The sequence below is a fragment of the Pseudorca crassidens genome, chromosome 15 (assembly GCF_039906515.1).
Source record: "Pseudorca crassidens isolate mPseCra1 chromosome 15, mPseCra1.hap1, whole genome shotgun sequence".
NCBI classification, from domain to species: Eukaryota; Metazoa; Chordata; class Mammalia; order Artiodactyla; family Delphinidae; genus Pseudorca; species Pseudorca crassidens.
Genome location: NC_090310.1, coordinates 66,435,980 through 66,454,817, shown reverse-complemented (window position 1 = coordinate 66,454,817; position 18,838 = coordinate 66,435,980). Strand labels below are relative to the sequence as shown.

At 55.9% G+C, this 18,838-nt stretch overlaps 1 protein-coding gene across 10 annotated transcripts in view; it reads right to left on the bottom strand.

Moving 5' to 3' along the window:
- DLGAP4 (DLG associated protein 4) overlaps positions 1–17,235 on the bottom strand; it is a 202,486-nt gene extending 185,251 nt beyond the window's left edge. For 3 of the 10 annotated variants that reach the window (XR_010935248.1, XR_010935249.1, XM_067708038.1), the window contains exon 1: positions 17,105–17,235. The gene's annotated coding sequence lies outside the window, so the exon portion shown is untranslated. The remainder of the gene's footprint in view (positions 1–17,104) is intronic. The other 7 variants (XM_067708033.1, XM_067708035.1, XM_067708037.1 and 4 more) reach the window with 3 other exon arrangements.
- Positions 17,236–18,838: the final 1,603 nt, after the last annotated feature.

Below are 18,838 nucleotides of genomic sequence, written 5' to 3'. Positions count from 1 at the left end.
TATCTCACACTATATAAATTAACTCAAAATGGATCATAGTTATAAACATAAAACTATAAAACTTCAAGAAGAAAACACAGACTAAACCTTTATGATCTTGGACAAGCTAAAGATTTCTTAGATATGACAGACAACAACAGACACAATCCAGAAAAGAACAAATCGTTAAATTGGACTTCATCAAAAATTTTAAATGCCTGTGCTTTGAAAAGACAATGCATAGACTGGAGGAAAATATTTGCAAAACATATATCCTTTATAGGACTTGTATCCAGAATACAAAAAGAACCCACAAAACTCAAGAATAAGAAAACAGACAACCCAGTATAAAAATGGGCAAGGGACTTCCCTGGTGGTCCACTGGGTAAGACCCTACGCTCCCAATGCAGGGGGCCTGGGTTCAATCCCTGGTCGGGGAACTAGATCCCACATGCCTGCCACAACTAAGACCTGGCACAGCCAAAATAAATAATAAATAAATATTTTTAAAAATAAAAGATAAAAATGGGCAAAGATGTTGTACAAAGAGACACTTCACAAAGAAGATATACAGATGGCAAAATAAGGACGTGAGAAGTTGCTCAACATCACTGGTCATTAAGGAACTGCAAATTAACACCACAATGAGATACTGCAACTATTAGAATACTTAAAATTGGAAAGATTGATGCTGCAAAGTGTTGGTGTGGATGTGGAGGAACTGAAACTTCCACACGCTGCTAGTGTGAATTTTAAATGGTGCACCCACTTTGGAAAACACCTTGATAGGTTTCTTAAAAAATTAAACATACACCAACCATATCGTCCAGTCATTCCTCTCCCAGGTGTTTACTCAAGAGGAATGAAAGCATAGGTTCATACAAAGATTTGTACACACAAATTCATAGAAGCTTTATTTGTAATAGCCCCAAACTGGAAAGAAGCCCAAATTTCCATCAACAAGTAAATGAAGAAATAAACTGTGGCATATCCACACAATGGAATACTACTCAATACAATAAAAAAGAACAAACCACTGATACATGCGACAACATGGATGAATATCCAAATAATTATGCTGAGTGAAAGAAGCCAGACAAAAAGAGTACGTATAAGTCCACTTATATAGAATTCTAGGGAACACAAATGAATACTTGCCTGGGGATGGGGAGGGGCAAGAGTAGAGTGGGAGGGGGGAAGGGGGGAAGAGGAAGGCTTACCTAGGGCCATGAGGAGACTTTTGGGAGGGATGGATATGTTCATTATCTTGATCATGGTGATGGTTTCAGGGTGTATACATCTGTCAAAACCTATCAATTTGAACACTTTGACTATGTGTGATTTATTGTTATGTCAGTTATACCTCAATAAAAGCTGTTTTTTAAAAAGGAAAATAAATCAAAGTTACACTGGAGGGCTTCCCTGGTGGCGCAGTGGTTGAGAGTCCGCCTGCCGACGCAGGGGACACGGGTTCGTGCCCCGGTCTCGGAAGATCCTACATGCCGCAGAGCGGCTGGGCTCTGAGCCTGCATGCCCGGAGCCTGTGCTCCGCAATGGTAGAGGCCACAACAGTGAGAGTTACACTGGAAGCGGGGGGGGGGGGGGGGGGGGGGGGAGGGGGAGAAGGATTAAACTAGAATACTTTGACTGGTTTTTTCAACTTAGAGGTTCTATCATTTTTTGAGTCTTGAAATGCTAAGTCTCATCTGTTCAAGGATTCATAATCATTTATTTCCAGAGTATAAACATACCTCATTCTGTCATTTTGAAGATAACTATACTGAGGTTCTGAGATGCACTGATACCAAGTAAGAGGCTGTGATGCTAAATCATTTCTCCTAAAATGTAACACCCATAACCTGAGATCGCATGATTCCATCGCTTTCTCCATCTCCATTCTTTTCTTCAAACACGCATGAACGGAGGAATAGAATGGCTCCTACTCCATCATTAGAATTTAAATCACCTCTCGCTTTAGGGAGCCACTGAACATGATGCTTCAGAAGAGTTTTAAGTAATACGGGGATGTGCTTCCACCACAGGCATGAGCAGGGAGAGGGAACAGAAGTGAAACACAGAGGTATTCTGGAGTGTCAGCCCACACGGAGAAGAAAAACCTCCCCGGACAGAACGATCAACGGGACATAGCTCCAAAGCTACCGCAGACACCACTAGTGATTTTTGTTTTCATCTTTTCCCTTTAAAAATTTTTTACATTTTAATTTAATTTTTCATTCTTAAATGAATAGGCTTTGTTTTTTAGAGCAATTTTAGGTTTACAGAAAAACTGAGCAGAAACTACAGAGTTCCCATATATCCTTTCTCTTTCCTCCTTGTAGTTCCCCATGATTAATACCTTGCATCAATGTGGTACCTTTGTTACAATGGACGAACCAACATTGATACATTATTATTAACTAAAGTCCATTGTTTAAACTAGGGTTCACTCTTTGTAAAGTTCTATGGGTTTTGACAAATGTCTAATGTCATGTATCCACCACCTCAGTATCATACAGAAGAGTTTCACTGTCCTAAAATCCTCTGTGCTCCACCTACTCATCCCCCCTTCCTCCCCTCGAATCCTTGGCAACCACTGATCTTTTTACTTTCTCTAGTTTTACCTTCTCCAGAATGTCATACAGTTGGAATCAGACAGTATGTAACCTTTTCGGACTAGCTTCTTTCACTTAGTAATTGTGTTTAAAGCTCCTCCATGTCTTTTTGCGGCTTGATAGCTCATTTCTTGTTATTGCTAAACAATATTGCATTCAATGGATGTACCACAATTTGTTTATCCAGTCATCCATTGAAGGACATCTTGGTTACTTCCATTATTTTCCATTATATATACATATACACATGAATCAAGCCACACTATACGTACATTAAGGTTAGTGTACTCTACCACACATATGTTACACCTCAATACAAAACTTTTAAATATAATAATACTCTGTAGTCATTGACTCAGAAAGATGGCCAGCATTAAGGGGAAAGGTAGCTACAGACAAACAGGACTCACATGACCCTATTTATGCAAAATCGTCTACACATATGCATTTCACCTGCAGATGACTTCAAAACTACATGCACTAAAATTTATGAGAGTACTTTGTGTACACCAAGCATTGGCCTAAGCACTTTTTTACATCATTTCATCCTCACAACCGTCTTATGAGGTTGGGACCATTACTGGCCCCACTTTACAGATGAGAAGACCGAGGCACAGAGAGATTAGGTAACTTGATTGAAGTCAACTGAGTAAGTGGCAGGGTGGGATCTGAACTTAGGCCTTGTGGCACCAGTGCCCATGCTCTTATGTAGACCCTGACCACAACCTGACCACAGCCCCTGAGGCTGCACACAGTCTGGTCCCTGTCACAACCCTCATGCTTTAACTCATCCTCCCTCCTCATCCCAACATTCCAGGCTTCTCCTCTTCCTTTCTCTTCCCTGAAAACACCACTGCCCTCACACTGCAGGGTTTGCACATTTGCCGTTCTCTCCACTAGGAGTGTCTTCTCATCCCTCCGGTCTCAGCCCAAGTGTCACCTCCTCCAGGCAGCCTTCCGGACCCCCAGCCTGGGCTGAGACCTCTCATTTGCATCCATCGTTCCCATGACTCTCCCCTGTGGACCTCATCACTGTTCTACCTGCTTTTTGAGTCCCCTGAGAGTGAGGAAGTGTCTGTTTCACTCAGATCCAGGTCCCCTCTGCCCACTGTAGGGCCTGGCGTGGATTGGGCACTCAACAAATATTTGCTGAAGGAATGAATAAGTGAATGAATGAATCCACCTGCCAGGTCAGATCGACTTGGAGGGGGCTCTGGAAGGCTGACATCAAAATGTCGACGATGGTCACCACAAGGAGGTGGATTCCGGGGAATTTTTACTCCCATTTTTGTACTTTGGGGTTTATCTGGCTGGATAGTGTTCCTGGGGGCAGATATCATCTTCCAACCCCTCAGCACTTCCCCTGTCTGCGGGACCCCCGTCTGCCACCCTCCTTGACCCCTACAGAGTTCTCCCAGCTCTGCCTGCAGCCCCAGTGGGCGGTGTATTAATAAACGGAGGGAGAAGGTCACCCAGCTTGCAAGCTCTGAGCGGAGCCGTCCTTGACCCAGGTGCACATGAAATGCGCTGGGGGCGGGGGAGGTCGGGCGAGGGGGGGAGGGGGGTGGAGCCGCTTCCCCGAGCGCGCTGAGCACGTGTGAGCTATTTCTGATTCCCACCTGGCCGGGCACAGTGCATCTGCCGCAGGAAGCCGCAGGAAACGGGGCTGCCCGGCAGGTAGAACCGCTGGCCAGCTACCCTGCACACTCATCACACCAGACCTGGCCACTGACCTACTGAAAACCGTCCCTTAGCTCTCCAGCACCCAGGGTCGGGGGGTGGGGGGGGAAGGGGAGGGCAAGACCCTCCACCTGGCATTTGAGGCTCAGCAAGGTCCCCGCCCACCTTCCTGCTCTCCACTCTCCCAAGTGCAGCCAGGTCCCCACTCAACTCCTGGCCTTTGCACGTGCTGTTCCCTCTACCAGGAATGCCTGCTCGGCCCCAGTAGTCGGCTCGCTCCCACTTAACCTGTGGGTCTCAGCTTGGAAAACTCCTCCAAGAAACCTTCACTGATCATCCCCCAGCCCTTGTCCCAGCGCTGCCTGCTATCCCAACACAGATCCCGATGACCTGGTGGCCTGTGATCCCTCTCCCAGCCTGTGATGTGGCCACCTTGTGGGTCCTCCATAGTCATCTCCATGTCCCAGAGTCCAGCAAGGGAGTGGCCCATAGCAGACACGAATCCACGTTTGCTGACTGACTACAAGAGGGAGAAAGTGCTCCAGGTGCTGAGAGGGACAGAGGAAGTCAGGGACAGGGGAGCGGGAGGAGAGCCAGTGATTGAGTGTGGCTGTGACCTGGAGGCCGAGGGTAGAGAGGTGTGGTCCTGGGGGGTGGGGCGGCATCCACAGTCAGCTGCAACCCCTGTCTGATGGGCTTGCCCTCCTCAAGCCAGCCGGCCCCAGAGCTCCAGGTACCAGGTGTGGCTGCCCGCAGGCCCCGCCTCCCCAGCCCTGACAGGCGCAGTGGACGTGGAATCTGTACAGAACAGAGCGTTCTGTCTAAATATATCTAATCCCAACACAGGACACACAGGGAGGGAGTCAGGGGCACGGTGGGCCTGAGTGCTGGGAGAGCCTCACTCACTCGCCCGGCCCATGGCCCCTGCCCCGGCAGGGGAAATCCACCCTGGGGCCCAGGGCCAGGGGCGGGCCTGGGTGGGCTTTTCCAAGCAGGGTTCCCAATGCCTGACCTCCCCAAAAGCAGCTGCCTTGAATGTGGGCCACGCACAAACCAGGCCAGCAGAGGAGGGACCTGGGGGAGGGGGACACGGAGCTGGGGGAAGAGGCCTTGGTCCCAGGCAGTCCAGACTCTCCCCACCACCTTGTAACAAAGGCACAGAGAGGGAGGCAACTCCAACAGGGTCACATGGGGGTCTGGGGGCAGTGAGGGGTGGAGAACCCAAGTGTCTTGGCTCCCAGCCACCGAGGGCTTCTAGAATTCTCTTCAGCTTCTCCCAACGATCTTTCAGAGTGGGATAGCAGAAAGAGCACTAGGTTCAGAGTCAAGAGACTGTGGTTCGGGACTTCCCTGGCAGTCCAGTGGTTTAGGACTCCGTGCTTCCCCTGCAGGGAGCCTGGGTTTGATCCCTGGTCGGGGAACTAAGATCCCGCATGCCGCATGGCACGGCCAAAGCATAAATAAATAAATAAAAAATGTTTAAAAAGAGGCTGTGGTTCAGCCCCATCTCTACCACTGGGGCCCTCAGGCAAGTCCTCTCTGGGCCCCTGTTTCCCCATCTGTAAAATGGCCATAAGCACGCATCCCCGTGTGTGCAGGCACTCTGCACGTAGGAGTGTCCACTTCTTGGCCCTCCCTTCCAAGCTGGTCTCATTGGGAGCCCGGGCCAACCTTCTGTGAGCTGGTCTGCACTGGGGTGTGGGGAAGGAACGCCAGAAGCCTCCAGAGTGTGTGTGTGCGTAGGGGTGGGGGAGTCATGAGAGAACACAACAGCATCAGCTGCTTTTTCTTGACCACCTGCTATGTGCCAGGCCCCGTCCTAGGTACTGGGTTGGCCAAAAAGTTTGTTTGCGTTTTTCCATAACATCTTACATCACCTCAACGTCACACCAAGCCTCCAAGACAGGCAGTGACGTGTTATCCCACGGGGAAGAGATGGGGAAACTGAGGCTCCGAGAGGTTTCTGTGACCTGCTGAAGGTCACACAGCTGGTGAGGAGAGCCAGACTCAAACTCGAGCCAACCCTCAGAGTCGGCTGACTTCCTCCTGTGGGTGCAAGAGCTCACTGGTGGCCACGCAGGGAGGTCCGCCCGTGGCTCCAGAAAGCCTCCCAGGGTCCTCAGGGATGAGGCAGTCGCTGCCTTTCCACTCAGTCTTGCTCTTTCAATTAAAAACAAAAGCAGAAAAAAACAAAAAAACAAAAAAAACTTGTTTACTGAAACAGCTGGACATTAACACTCGCTGCTTCATTATTCAACAGGCACTAAGGCCCCACACAGCCGAGCCTACCTCCCGGCCCTCACCCACTCTCACCCTAGGCAGGATGGCGCAGAGCCTGGATCTGAGGACAGCTGGTCTGGGTTCAAATCCTGGCTCTACCAGCTGCTGGCTGGGTGACCTTCGGATTGTCACTCTCCCTCTCTGTGCCTCATCTCCCCACCTGTGAGAGGACAGTGGGACCCTTGACCCAGTGTCACTGGGTGTACTGGAGAGACGGCCAAGGCCAAGTTCTGGCCCACGTCCCACAGGAAACAGCCAGCATCACTCTGGTTTAACCTATCACTGATAACAGGGTAAGATTCCCTAAAAAATCCCCAGATTCCCTCAGAGTGGCTCCTGGAGATAGAATGTGTGTGTGTATGTATGAGAGAGATTATAAATGTTTATTATCATTTTAAGCCATTAAGTTTTGGGATAATTTGTTACGCAGCACCAGATAACTAACACAGAGGGTCAGTTGCGAGGGGGTGGAGGAGAGGGCAGAGAGCAACTGGGGGCTGGTTCCAGAGGGTGCAATTTATGTCTCCCAGGCTGGGCATGCAGGGGTGCCTTCCTCTCATGCCTCTCCCCGACCTCAGCCTTCCCTCTATGGCTGCTTCCTATGACTGTTTATAGACACAAGTACAGATCAGAAAGAACTCCTCTAACCCACAGAGCCTACCATGCGCCAGCTCAAAGCTAAAGGCTTTTGGACTTCCCTGGTGGCACAGTGGTTAAGAATCCACCTGCCAATGCAGGAGACGGGTTCGATCCCTGGTCCCGGAAGATCCCACATGCTGCGGAGCAACTAAGCCCTTGCGCCACAACTACTGAGCCTGCGCTCTAGAGCCCGCGCGCCACAACTACTGAAGCCTGCGCGCCTAGAGCCCGTGCTCCGCAACAAGAGAAGCCACCGCAACGAGAAGCCCGCGCACTGCAACGAAGAGTAGCCCCCACTCGCCACCAACTAGAGAAAGCCTGCGCGCAGCAACGAAGACTCAACGCAGCCAAAAATAAAAATTAAATAATTAATTAATTTAATTTAATTTAAAAAGATAAAGGCTTTCGCATATCAGTTGTCATTCAATTCTTTATTATGCCCAGTGCCTAGAATAATACCTGGCACATAATAGGTGTTGGTATTACTCTGTATGGACTGGGCAGCAGTGATAAACAGACCCCAAATTTCAGGGGCTTAAAGAACAAGAACTGTACTCCTTTCAAACAGTTGGGCTTCTCCCCAGGTTGGCAAAAAACAGCCCTGGTGGGTCCACAAGCTAAAAGAGGGAGACCAATCAGCCAGCTCCCCACTTGCTCAGCCCCTGGGCACCCCCCTGGCTCCCCAGATGGGCTCATGCAGCCACCACCCCCACTCCTGGTTGGGGAGGAGAGGCGCAAGGGGCCACAGTGGGATGTACGGGCTGGGCTCTGGTCTGAGGCACTTGCCACGTGACCTGGGCTTGACCCGGACATTTCTGTGGGACAGGAGCCTGAGGGGGCACAGGCTGCACCTGGTCACTGGGCGCAACAGTGCTTGGCTGACATCTATGAGCTGTGCACCTACTGTGTGCCAGGCCTCAGGCTGGGCACGGCTAGGCGAACCAAGAGGCACCAGCCTGGCTCCTGCCTGGAGGGCAGGAGTGACCCACGTGGGACGAGTGGGCCCATCTCCTGGAAGGATGAGGCCTAAGCCGAGTGGGAAATAACAAACAGGAGCTCCTGAGCAAAGACTCTGGGGACGGGTTTTCCAGGCAGAGGGAGGCTGGGGGCCAGGGGACATGGTGTGCTCTGGGGGTCCCAAGTCCTTCAGCTGATCCGTAGGTGAGGGTGTGACAGGCGCAGGTGACAGAGGCATGGACTGCTCAGGGCTCTGGGCCGTGACAGGGTGTAAGGGGCCGGGTGTGGTTCTGGATCCATCTCTTTGCCTGTGTGTGGAGGGTATATGGGCAGGAGACCTAGGAGAGGGCCGGGACAGTCACCTTGACGAGAGGCCACGACGTTCTGAAGTCAAAAGATGCCTGAGAAGGGGACATGGGGCAGGGAAGGAGCCCAACTTCTGCTTCGTAGCCAAACCCCTAGTCCCACCCCAAGGGCTCCATGCCTAAGGCTGCCTCCCCTCCCCCAGCCTCCAGGAGTGGCCTTGTCATTTATCAAACCCAGCCTGGCAAATGGTTCCTGGAAGCCTTGGGGCTGCTGGCTGTGCCCCTGCCCACCCCCCCACCCCCCAAACGGGCTGCCGGCTGCCTCTGCCCCTGCCCCATCCAGTGGCAGCAGAGGGTGAGGACACACCGGGTCAGCAGTCAGTCGGCTTTGGCCTCAGCCTCACCAGGCAGGCAGATGGCCAACGCTCCGTGCCAGTGCCGGGAAGGCCTGAGGCGTGGCCGGCCAGGAGAACACTGTGGGTCTGCCCTGCTCCGGAACCTTCTGTGGCTCCCCAGTTTCTCTCAGTGGGAAGCACCCTTGCAGGGGGAGCCCAAGAGGCTGGGAGGAGGGGCCCAGCTCCACTCTGACTTGCTGCAGAGCCTCCGGCAAGTCACTCAAACGACCTGAGCTGGACTCAGTGAGAGCCAAAAGCTTTCCCCAGGGACCCCTCAGGGATCCAACCCACATCCGGCCAAGTTTCGAGCCCCACCTGGACAGGCTGCTTCACTTCTCTGAGCCTCAGTTTCACTGTACGTCAGCAGTGCACCGTGTGGTCCTCCAGGCCCTGACTGCCCCTCACATCGAGCTCCTCCAAGCTCCCTCCAGGCTTGAGACCCTCACGCTCCCCATGCTGCCCCCAGGTCAGGGCCTTCGCACCAGTTAACTCCCACTTGCAGGTCTCAGCTTGAGTGTCACCTCCCTGGGGCAGCCCTCCCGGACCGCCCCAGCCTAGGGCAGATCTCCTTGTGCTTCTCTGCAGCAGCCACGCCTGTCACTGATGTGCGTTTACATTCATCTGGGAGGCTAGGTTATGACCGCTGGCCTCCCAAGAGGATCGTGGGCCCCAGAGGGCTGGGACCGGGGGCTCAGTTCACTGATACGTACCTGGCACCTGCTCTGGGCACAGAGCAGGCACCTACCATGTTGTCTGTTGAATGAATACTTAGAAAAAGAAAGGGAGAAAGGGAAGGGAAGTCCAGAGGGATGATAATATCTATCTCCCAGTGTTAGGATGATCTGACAATATGCAAAAGGCCTGGCCTGAGTGAAGGCAACGTCACACCAGCCCCACACACCCAAACATGCACATATCGCACACAGGGGTGGGAAGGGGCCCACGGGCGGCCATACCTTCCTGTCCACGCCCACACCCTCCCCGAGTGCCCTGATGAACCAGACAGACAAGGGTCAGATGCACAGAGTGGCAGAGGTGGGTCTGGCCCCATGACTCGCCAAGACCACCAGGCTGCCCAGAGCCAACCAGCCTCCGTCCCCGCCCACTCTGTCCCTGGAAGGCCCTGCACACTCCCAGTCCTCCAGGAATCTCTCACACCCAAAGGTGGCAGGTTTCCCCCCACTACCCAGGAGAGGCATGAGACACTAACACCTTCTCCCTGCCGTCTCACCTCAGCTTCGAGGACCGGAGCTGCAGCTCAGAAAATTCCCAGCACAGCCAGGTGGGGGCCCAGAGGTGGGCCGGGGCAGCCTCAACCCCTCCTACCCCATCCCACTCCTACTGCACAGATGGAGAAACTGAGACCCAGAGAGGGCATGGCGGGGGGGGGGGGGGCGGTCATGGTCACCAGGCTGGCCTCTTGCCTGGGACTTTCCTGCCTTCTCACCTGGATGCCTGAGTCACACAGACCTGGCCTGAGATCCTCGCTCTACCCGCACCAGCTGTACAGACTCAGTATCCTCGGAGATAAGATGGGGATGATCACAGCACCTTGCCCCCTTCACTGCGGGGTGCACACGTGGAGAACAGAGGTGGCAGAGGGCCCTGTCCTCCCACAGCAGGCCGAGTCCAGCCAGGACACCTCCCGAGAGCCATCACTGCAAAGCTGCCTGCTCAGCTCCAGTGTCCCAAAGCCCGGCTCTCACAGTGCACCCTGCCCAGAAAAGATAGGCAACCATGCCAGGGTCACACAGCAAGACCCCAGCATGCAGAGACTTGAACTTGGGCCCTGTTCAGCTGAAACTCCAGCCCCGAGCCTCCCACCCCAAAGCGGATCTGGCAGAGCCAAGGAGGTGCCAGGGCTTGGCGGCAGCCGGAGGAGGGAGGGAGGCAGGCAGGCAGGCAGCTGGAGGTGGTGGGAAGAACCTTTTTTTCCCCTGTCTTTAGCAAACTCGGGTCCCCGTTTCCAAGCTGCGCTCCAGAGGCCTCAGTTGCTGCGTCACTGCACGCAGTCAGCCCGCAGTGGGCGGAAGGGGAGGCTCCTTCCCTCTGGCAGGGGCTGGGGGGCAGGGGGGTGGTGGGGAGCCAGGCAGAGGGTCAGGGGTGAGGACAGTGAAGGCTCCCTGACTGCTCCCAGAGGGAAGCCCAGCTGGATTCACCCCTGGAATCACAGAAGGCTGAGCTGGGAGAGCCTCGGAGACTTAATCCCTAGTGTCCCACAAATAGATGGAGACTATGAGGCTCAGAGAGGGGCTGGGATTCAGTCGGTGACACACAGCAGTGAGCGAGCTCATCATTCGAACTCCAAACCCCTATCTCCTAGCAACCACAAAGCAAAAGCCTCCTGGACCCACCTCTGTCACCACGGGCTCATCTGTCACTGCAGAAAGAAAAATGTCTGAACTAGAGGCCTAGTTCTCACTCCCCGGCCCTGGCACCTGGAATCACAGAGACCCCCACCTGCACGATCACAAGCACCTCAGTGGGGTGTGGTTCTGAGCCCCTGTCGTGGGGCGCAGCACAGTGCTAGGTACACAGCAGGTGCTCAATAAGTGGTCTTGTACTCCATTTATGTGCCGGGATGCTGGCCCCATTTCTACATTGTCAAAGACAGAACCCGCCCACATCATGTGTTTTCTAAAGATGACCCCCTCGTGTACCAAATGTCGCTTTAGCCACTTTTGAAGTAAACTCCGGGAGACGGATCACCTGCACAGGCCTTCTTACGCTGAAGAGAGGAATACAAATGCTGTGTCTGCTTTCTGCCTTCTCAGGAGCACCCGCACCCCTGTGACTGGGCCCTGGGGGCTGCGGTGTCTGTGTGAGATGGGTCTGCCCCGTCACTGGACGGCCCCAGGAACCAAGCGCTTTGTTCTCCCTCTGTTCTGCAGTCACGGTCACTTCTCAGGACCCATGTCACCTCCCCGTCCCCCCCGGAAGCCGGGGAGATGGGCCACCTACCGGAACTGTGTGTTAGTGGCAACTAAAGGAGCTGGGACAGGCCACGGCTCTCTTACTAACAGCATGCTTCCCCGGGGCCTCCAGCAGGGCCTGGGAGGTGAGGTGCTGCTTGAGTGAGTGACCAGTGACATCAGGCGCTCTCAGACCAGGCTGAGCTCCACCTGCAGTGTATGTCCAGGTGCCCTCAAACCAGGATCTGGGTCTGCCACCCACATTTGATTCCCACGGCCTAATAATACCCGCCTTCCATGCCCTCCACCCATCACTTCTGTTGAACAAATGGGAGCTTTAGAATTTCCATAACACAGGGCTAAGACTAGACTCTAAACTCTAACCCACCTGGTTTCAAATCCTGGTGCCACCACTTCACCAGTTGTGGGGCATTGGACAACCTACTATAGCTCTCTTTGCCCCAGTTTCCTCGTCTGTAAAGTGGGGAGAGTAATCATAGGGTGGGATGGGACAAAAGGAGGGCCTGGATTTACGGTGCTCAGAGGCGGTGCTCGCTCAACAGAGGGCCCAGCACTGTGCATGGCTCCTAGGCGACGGTCACTGATGCTCTGTGGCATGAATGGGTGTTAGTCAATGATCCGTTGTCATTACTATTATCATCATCAACACCAGCAGGGATCCCCAAGCCTGGTTTTGCAACTAGCCCTGCTATAGGGTGTAGCAAAAATTTCCAAACAAAATTTGCTTCCATTCATTTTTGAAAAGGCCACGTCAGACAGCTCGGCAAGGAGGAGGCGGCATTGCGAAACCCAGCACAGAGGGATCTGGGCCCCGCTCCTCGGCTCGGGAAATGATCTGCGATCCGTGAGCAAGGGGGCCCTCGGAGCCGGCACCCCCAGGGCTCGGTCCAGGGGACTCCTGGGTTTATCCCCACTCTCTGAGTGACCCTGAGCAGCCACCCAGCTGCTCTGAGCCTCAGTTTCCTCATCTGTCAAATGGAGACAATTTCTGTTTTCATGCGTACCCCTCCCTGGGGGTGGTTAGAAGGTGAGGGGAGAGTATCGCACACACCCTACAGGCCTCAGTCCTGGCCCGGGGCAACCCAGAAGACACTGTGGAGTGGGTGTGGGAGCAGAACAGGCTCCACCCCCCAACCCCCAGAGGCCACAACAAAAGAAAATCTAGTCACCTGAGTTTTAAAGGGTTCCCCCCACAAGAGTCTGATGAAGAGGGGAGTGGGCTTGTCTTTGGTGCAACACAGGAAGCCCCTCCTTAGTGAGAGCCTTTCCCAAAGAGGGTGGGGTGACAGTTTGCACGGCAGGGGCCCCCTCCCAGCGGAGCCGGCCTCCACACTCCCTTAAACCATCAGGATCCTCCATTAGAAGGAACTTCGGAGCCTCACGCCCAGCCCTTCAAAGCCACCAAGCCCCAATGTGGGACAGCCCTCCTCACGCGCAAAGAAGAGGCAGGGCCCCTGAGGACTCCCTTCCCGGGACGTCAGGATCACAGACTCCAGACTGTGGGTAGACGCAAGGCCCCTCTGAGTTCACCAGGCCCTAGCTTTCACTTTACTAAGGCAGTCCAGAGAGGGGACATGTCTCATCCAAGAGCACACAGCAAGGCAGCAACAAGGCTCCTGGCACAGGCTGGACACCCACCATGACAGTACATTGCCCACCTCCATGGCCAGCCTGCTCAGGAGGCCCCCTCCTCCTAGAAGGACACATACCCACGCCAACCCCCAGCCTGCCCAGCACTTGGCTGCCTCCTTGCCTCTAACCATGCAGTTCTCTCAGCCAGCAGCGCCCTTCCCCGCCATTCTCCATCGACCCAAATCCCTCGAATCCTCCAGAATCCACCCCAGATCCAGTGTGTGTCCCCCAGGAAGCACTCCCTGCAGGTCCTAACTAGTGGCCCCTTCCCTGCACTCGAGCAGCCCCAGCCTCCATCACTGAGAGGGGCCTGGCAGATGACTAGAGTTTACAGAGCAGGGCCCTGTGGGGGGCCTCTGGGTCCCCATGCCTGGCACAGGGGTGGGCACTCAGCAGGCCTCAGGAAGCACTGGTGGCCCAAAGACAGAATGGAGGATGAGGAACTGGAGAGGGGAAGGAGCTGGTGGCCTAGTGGAAGAAAGAAGGGATGAACCAGTAAATAGGTGATGGTGTGAGCAGATGAGCTGATTCAGGAATAGATGTCTGGCAAGATGGGCACGGACACACCACCGAAGACGTAGGGTCTTGCCCACGTGCGGCCCCTCACCCTCATGGAGAGCATCTGGGGGCTCCTAGACGTACTGGGATTTTAGAGGCCACAGGCCTATCAGAGCCCAGCCAAATGCCTCTAGGTCTGCAGACCCAGCTGGAGGCCAGGAACCCACAGGGATGGTCAAGGTGGCGACTGGGACTGGCCAAGGGTCCCACCATACCCCACCACCCAGTCCTTGACTGAGAATGGCCTAGACCTGTCCTCAGCCCCAGGGGAATGGCATGAAGAGGCAGGCATAACCCTGGCCCTCCCCACACCAACCACACCGCGCGACATCCAATAATAAGGAACGGTGACTGGGTCAGTGAAGGCAGAGGCCCGTGGGGCTGTAAAGGTGGTGACAGGGACACACCTGGCCTGGGTACCAAGGAGAGCTTTCTTCTGGAGACCTGGATGATTAGTAGTAGTTAAGTAGGAAAATGAGGGGAAGGAAGGCAGGAGGTTCAGGCAGAGGAATCAGCATGTACAAAGGCCCTGAGGCTGGAGGGAACCTGGAGGCTCCAGGAACTGAAAGCAGGCTAGGGGGATGGGAGCCAAAAGGTGGGGGGCGGGGGCAGCGGTGCAAGATGTGGCTAGAGGAGTAGCGAGTTGGGGAAGGAGGCTGGGCTTCATCCTGGGAGCCGTGGGCATTTACTGAGTACTTACTGTGTGCTTAAAAAAAAATCTGCATTCATGATTTTATGAATTCACATTCCAGAATGTTTAAGTGAAAGTGTTTAAATGCACTGTAATCAGACAGTGCTATTTTTTAATGCTTTTTTGAATGAATGAATGAATCAATCAATCAATCACAGATGTATAGGAGGGTAGAGACCACCTGCCCCATCACACAGAGTGCCCTATACAATTCCTCAGGGCCTCCCCATCACGGAGAAACGCTGGCACTGATGAAGCCAGTGGCCCATAAACCACATAAGAACCTAACGAGATGCCAGTGGGTGCCCCCGGTACATGCAGTACGTCACTGAGTCTTCTGAAAGCTCCAAAGTACACAATCTATCCTTAGTTTCCAAGTGCTGCACAGCCTGTCTTCAAAAACACCAACTCAGCTGCCAGGCAGCCTCGCGCTCAGGGCACAGCCCTCAAACCCACAGCTCCATAGCAAGGCTGGCACTAGCGGGATGCTGCCCCAGGTCCCACATAACAGCCGTCCATCAGCCCGCTCCACCCCACACCTCCTCTCCAGTCTGGACCTTGCCTTCCGTCCCCAGTGCCCAACACAGACCGCCTCCCCCTGACAAAACAGGGGATCCTCGAGGGTGGGGACCACATCAGGCCATCACATGTCCCCAGCGCCTTGCACAGGCCTAGCCTGGCCTCTGATGGATGAATGAGGGGCGGGTGCCAGGGACACCACACACAAGCACACTCGCTGAAGTCCAGCGGCCGTCTCTCAGCTCCAGGAGGACCCAGGAGCCCTGGCGCACCCCTGCCACGGCGCAGGCACGAGCACACACGCCTGCCCCACGTGCACAGCCAGTGTCTCCAGGAGCTGCTGGGAATACAATTGGCATCTGCCGCCGACTGGCTGCCAACAGCCCAGTTCCGGGGCCTGGCGGTGGCTCCCGACTCCAGCTACCAACGGGCTAGCCGGCTCTGCGGCCCCACCCAGTCCTGGTGCCCACAGGAGTCTGGCTCCGGCCCCTCAGGCCACCCTGGGGCCAGGCAGCCCACAGTCCCCCCTGTGGGACAGAAACTGGGCTCCTCCAACAGCCTCTCTGGGACGGTCCTGTACAATCTCGCTTCACCACCTCTGGCCTGGCAGAAGACACAGCCCCCTCCCACCAGCGAAGGCCCAGAGGTAGAGGCAGCCAGGACCCCAGGGAACTGGGCTGGGCCGGGAGGTGCAACCGGGTAGAGCCAGGCCAGCCCAGCCTCCCTTGAGGCTGGGGACTGCAGCCCCCTCCACCTCTGTCATTTCCACTTCCAGGCAGGTGTGGGTGCAGGAACCCTCTCCCCATTAGCCCTGCTTTCCAAGCTTGAAGCTTCCCATTCTAGGGGCACCTCCTCCGCCCCCTCATCCCCCAACTGGCCTTCCCCATCCCATAAGCCCTTCCCCTATTTCATTTTTTTCCCCACATCAACAGTCTCTGGCAGCCCCTCTGCAACACAGGCAGCACCGAGGAAGAAGGGAGAAGGGAGAGGGATGAAGGGATAGAGGAATGGAAGGATGGAGGGGGACTGGAGGCATTAGGTTTGGTCGAAAGAGGCCAGAGGCCATCACATGTCCAGGTAGCACATATCCCCTCCCAGCAGGCCAGGCACATCTGAACCCAGCTGGCCTCTCGGGCCACCTGGTCCACCCGCCACCCGCTCTGAACACGATCCCCCTTTCACCGTGGGGCGCCGCACGTGGGGGCCTCCAGTAGCCATGTGAGCACCCCCCCAGCCCAGGTGCCCAGGTCAGCCCGGCCCCTCCCGGGTACGCAAACAGGGAGGGGGCGCTATGCAGCGGGGGTGGGGGGGGTGGCCCCTGCCCCCTCCCCAGATGCCAGGTCCGGGGAAAGAGCTCGGGAAGGGGGTAGCCGGCCGGGCAGGCTCCCGGGGCTACTGAGGCGGGATCGGAAGCAGCTGGGTTGAATGGAGGAATGCCCGGGCCGGCCGGCCGGCAGAACCCTCCGTCTCCTTAGCTCCAAGGTTGGTGGGCAGGGGAGGGGTCTACCTGACCCCCCTGTCCACCCTGCTGATGGAGGGTTGGGCCGGAGGAGAGGCTTTCCAGCTTTGGCAACCGGTTGACAAGGGGGAGTCCGCGGGAAAAAGAGGTGGAATGGGGGCCCGGCCCCGGATAGAGGGTTCCGGGCCCAGCGCCACCGCCCCCCGGCTTGAGGGTCGGGGGAGACCTAGATTGGGGGATCCCACCCAGAGAAGGGGGCTTCCCAGCCGCAGAGCCGCCCCCTCGGTTCTGGGGCTCAGAAGACAGAACTGGCAGGGGGAGGGGGCTTTTCTGCGCCAGCGCCGCCCCTCGGTTTAGGGAGGTCTGTCCGAGAGGAGACCGGATTTGGGGGTCTTGAAGAGGGACGGGGCGCACCGGCCCCGGAAAGGGGGTCCCGGCTACCGCGCGCCACCCCCGCGCCCTCACCTGCGCCCGGCGCCCCGGCCGCCTCCGGCCCGCTCGACCGCTGCGCTGCGCCGCCGCCGCCGCCGCTCAGGTCCGCTCGCAGGTCCTCTCGCCTAGGCCCCGGCCCCGGCCCCGGCCCGCGGGCGCCCCATGCCTCTCCTCTGACCGGCGCGGCGCCCCAGATGCGGCTGCGGGAGGAGGAGCCGCGCGGCCCCGGCTCCCCGAGAGCGGCGGGGAGGGGGCGGGGGGCGGGGGGCGGGGAGAGGCGCGCGGGGGAGGGGGCCGCGCGGCTGCGCCCAAAACCAGGCGCGGATGCAGCCACCGGCCCGGGGCTGGGGGTGGGGGGGCGCCGTTTCCAACGCCCACCCCCACTCACGCCCCCGCAACCCCGGGGGGGAGGGGGAGGGTCTCCGCAGCCGGCGACGCTGGGTCGCGCGCGAGCCGGAAGGGCGCTTGGAGATCCCTGGTTGGCCGCCCAGAGAGTGCAGGCTACTGGCACAAGGTCACACAGCGCGGGCTGCGGTAGCGTGGGAACCTGGAACTCCAGGCTGCAGAGTGGGTCAGCGGGAACGTAGGTGGACGAGCGCCGGCCCCGTGGAGCAGAGAAACTGAGGCCCACAGAGGACGAGATTGGTCTGGGCCATACCGTGCGAGTCAGGAGGCCCTTGGGATTCGAACCTAGGGGTCCTGCCGCTGGGAACGTGTGCCCCCTCCTGGTGACCTGTTTCTTGCAGAAACCTCTCCCTGGTGTCTTCTTGCCTATGGCAGCACGGGGGTTAAAAACAATCCCTGAAGTCGGATGGACCGGGCAGAGTACCCATCCTACCTCTCCTGAGGCTCTGAGATCAGAGATGAGAGACTGTTCTTTTGGAGCCCCAGTTTCTTCACCTAAAATGGGAACAACACTAGTATAGTATCCCCAACTGGGATCGAGGAAACAAGGAGATAATGGATGTTAAGCTCCTTGCTGGTGCCTGGCATTCAGTAAGTGTCAAATGAATGTGTTCACTCTCCCTGGCTCCCACATCTCCCAAGAATGCCAGTTGAATGCAGAGTCAAAATGGTGTTAAAGGTTGGCATTCAAGGCTCCTTACAAGCTCTTTTTCCGGCTTGATCCACTGCCCACCCACCCTGCCTCATCCTCATCCCAGAAACGTCTGTTCCAGTGCTTCTCTGCCTTTCCCTGTGTCTGCAATGCCTTCCCACCATCTCTGCCCGGCAAACTCCTATTCATCCATCAAAGCCCTGAGCAATCAGTCACATATCCCAGTTTCTCACACTCCCTAGCTGCCCATCCATGCCTCCCTTCTCCTTTCCCACTGCCTGGTCTAGGTTTGTCTCTGTCTTCATGGGCTCTGACAACTGTGGTGAGAGGATATCACTCAGAGGAGATGACACCATGAGGTCATCTTCCTTGGAGGAGGCAGCTTTAGTAGGGCCTGGAAGGAGAAGTGAGTCTGGAGTTCCAGGGGGAGGAAGGAGAGTGTGTGGCAGGCAAAGAGGTGGTTTATGTTTGGGCAGAGTGTCAATAAGGCCACAGAGAATGTGCCGCCTGGAGCAGTTGGGAAGACCTTATTGTCTGAGCTGGGGCCAGCAAGAGCCGAGGGCTGGGCAGTGACCTGGCAACATATGGTCAGGTTGAAGATGAGCAGGCTTTGCCCTGGAGAACACCTCACACAGGGGTCCCAGGAGACTTGTACAAGGATGTTCATAGCAGCGTCATGTGTAATAGTGGAAAGTTGGACACAGCCTAGC